The 3042-nt window shown below is 43.9% G+C and overlaps 1 pseudogene; it reads right to left on the minus strand.

The window, feature by feature from the left end:
- LOC120526667 overlaps positions 1-376 on the minus strand; it is a 7471-nt pseudogene extending 7095 nt beyond the window's left edge.
- Between the last annotated feature and the right edge of the window lie 2666 nt (positions 377-3042).

Raw genomic sequence — 3042 nt, forward strand, 5'->3', positions numbered from 1 at the left:
AATGTTTGATAAGGCAAATGGCAAGGCCTGCTACCCCCCACCCCCACAGTTTTCCAACCCAAGTCTGTTTACCCCGGCAAAGAGTTGAAGAGTGAAGTCGCAAAAATGACCCCTTTACAAGTACAAACAGTGATCCAGCTAAGCACTTCGCTTTCAGTCTATCGTGATCTTGTTGCCACTCACTACGCGATTTCTCACTACGCTATCGCTTTCTGAGAACTTTTATCTAAGCCCCACGATGGCTCCTAAACATGCTGCTTTTTCAAGCCTTCTGACAATAAAACAAAGCACGGAGGAAGATGCTTACAATCCAGGAGAATGTGAAACTCTTGGATATGATCAAAGATGGCAAGAAATCATGGAGGTTGCCCGGCATTACAACTTGAATGAGTCTACTGTTCGCTCCATCCGTAAAGATGAAAAGAACATCCGTGAAACGGCTACTGTCAATTTCAACAAGGAAGCAAAGCACGCGTGACAAGTCGTAATAAGTTTATAGTGAAAATGGAGTCTGTCCTAGCGCTTGGATCAGCAACAGCTGCAAGAAAAACATTCTGTTGGATTCGCTGGTCATCCAGGAGAAGGCAAGGCAGCTCTATCAGCGCTTTACAGCAGACAAATCTCAACCAGAACCCTCTTCTGCAACGTTCATGGATTTCACGGCAGCAGCAAGGGTTGGTTTGAGAAGTTCAGAAGAGGTATCATCTGAAGAGTGCCGTTTTCCCGGAGAAGCTGCCTCTGCTGACCAGCCTGCAGCAGAGGACTACGTAAACAACACGCTCAAGAAAATCCTTGAGGAGGGCAAGTATCATCCAGAACAGGTGTTCAATATGGACGAAACAGGGCTGTTCTGGAAAAGAATGCCTTCCCGGACATTCATTTTGAAGGATGAGGCCAAGGTCCGTGGCTTCAAGGCGTATAAGGATCACATGACTATTGTTATGTGTGGAAATGCGGAGGGATTTTTGCTCAAGCCTGCCCTTATCTATAAAGCCAAGAACCCTAGAGCCATGAAGAATAAAAACAAGAACCAGCTGCCATTACATTGGATGCACAACAACAAGGGCTGGATCACGAAGCAGCTGTCATCGGACTGGCTCCACGAGTGCTTCATCCCCAAGTCAAGCTGTATCTCGGAGAAGGACTTGAGTTTAATGTCCTTCTCCTCATGGACAATGCTGGCGGTCATCGCAAGACCTATCCACGGCGTGTGCGGATCGAGTTCCTTCCTCCCAACACCACTTCGCTGATCCATCCCATGGATCGAGCCGTTATTCGCGCATTCAAAGCCCTCTACACGTGAAAAACCCTGCAGCACCTTGTCGAAGGCATGAACATTGAGGAGAACTTCTTGCTGAAGGAGTACTGATGGCAGTATACCATCAGCGACCTGTCTGAAGAACATCCGGGCTGCATTGAAGGACATAAAGACAGAGACCGTGAAGGCCAGCTGTAAGATTTTGTGGCCTGAAATTGTCCACGACTACAGAGGATTCACCCCAGAAGATATAAGCAACTCGGCGGTGGATAAGGCAGTTAGGCTAGCCCACATGCTGACAGGAGAAGGTTCTGAGATATGACCCGCAATGACGTGGATGAGCTGCTGGAGACACATTCGGACCCCTTAACTGATGAGGATCTGGTGGAGATGACTAAATCTGCGAGTGAAGAGGAGGAGGAAGTTGGCCTTACATGAGCGTCCCTTGCAAGTCGTGAGAACTATAAGGAAGTACAGGACATGATTGGCAATGGGACCCACAAATGATGCGTGCATTGAAGTTCCAGAATGCACTTGATGGAGCGATAGAACCCTACAAAAGCCTCCTCACACATATGAAAAGACAGCACCAGCAACTGCCTATCACAATGTTCTTCAGCCACGCACCCAGACACCCACTGCCTACCCTAGTACTGCTTCAGCGGAAGAAGGCAACGACGCAGCTGCTGAAGATACTGCACCACCTTAAGACTCTCCTACTGAGGCCGTGCCTTCATAGGTTAGTGGTTGTGTGTAAGAACGGTGTGAGTGTGTAATTAAATGTACAGAACAGTACGATAATAATAATATATTTGTAACGTCTAATGTCTTATTTTCTCTTCTTTTGTCTAATATATTGGAGTATCGCTGTAATGGTGACTAACGGGTGTTATTTCATGTCTAGAGGGCTCTACTGTACTAATGTTAAAAAATGTATTTAGAAGGTCGTAAACAGGTTTTCTATACTCTAACTGCGAAAATATTCGCTTTATAAATAAAGAATCCTACTTCGCGAAAATTCATTTATCGCGGTAGAGTGTGGAATGGATTAACCGCAATAAATGAGGATTCACTGTATCGTTATTTGGAACACTTGCATTTCATGTGTGTTCCATGTCTACAACGATCTATTTAAACACATCATTAAAACAGAAACGTTTTTCAGTTTCAGTAATAATTGACAAAATGTAGACATGAAGTGTATAATGTGTGAAGCCTGTATTCCAAATATCAAAGAAACACTTTCCAAAAGGTACAAATATTACAGAACAAATGCGTTTCCATTCAAAAACATAACTGCGAAAAACCCCATGTTAGGGTTCAAATTTTGACATGCAGTCTACAACAGCTGGGTGGTCCAATGGTATCAACTGTTGACTGGTAATCAAAGCTTAAGGGTTCATCCTGGACGAGCTTTTTAAGAAGTGAGTGCTCTTTATTTTTACTATTTTATAATAAAAACATACATTTGATTCCAGTCTGTAACAGCTGGTGTAATTTATGATACTTGTAAAGGTTAGCTTTGTTTTTTACTCAGTTTTATTCTTCAGCTGCGTTCACAATCCCAACTCAAACCACCCCGACTTGACCCCTTGTTTTCACATACACACAACACACAACAGAGGAAACCTCAAATCACATGGACGGCTCTACATCGGATCAAAATGCACTTTGCAATCGCTGCACAGCAAAATTATAGTGTTGAATTTCCAGTGTTACTCATGTCAGAGTTGCCGGGAGTTGATTCCAGTGTTCATTAAAATGTTATTAACACCACATAGTTG

Source organism: Polypterus senegalus, chromosome 3 (genome assembly GCF_016835505.1).
Source record: "Polypterus senegalus isolate Bchr_013 chromosome 3, ASM1683550v1, whole genome shotgun sequence".
NCBI classification, from domain to species: Eukaryota; Metazoa; Chordata; class Cladistia; order Polypteriformes; family Polypteridae; genus Polypterus; species Polypterus senegalus.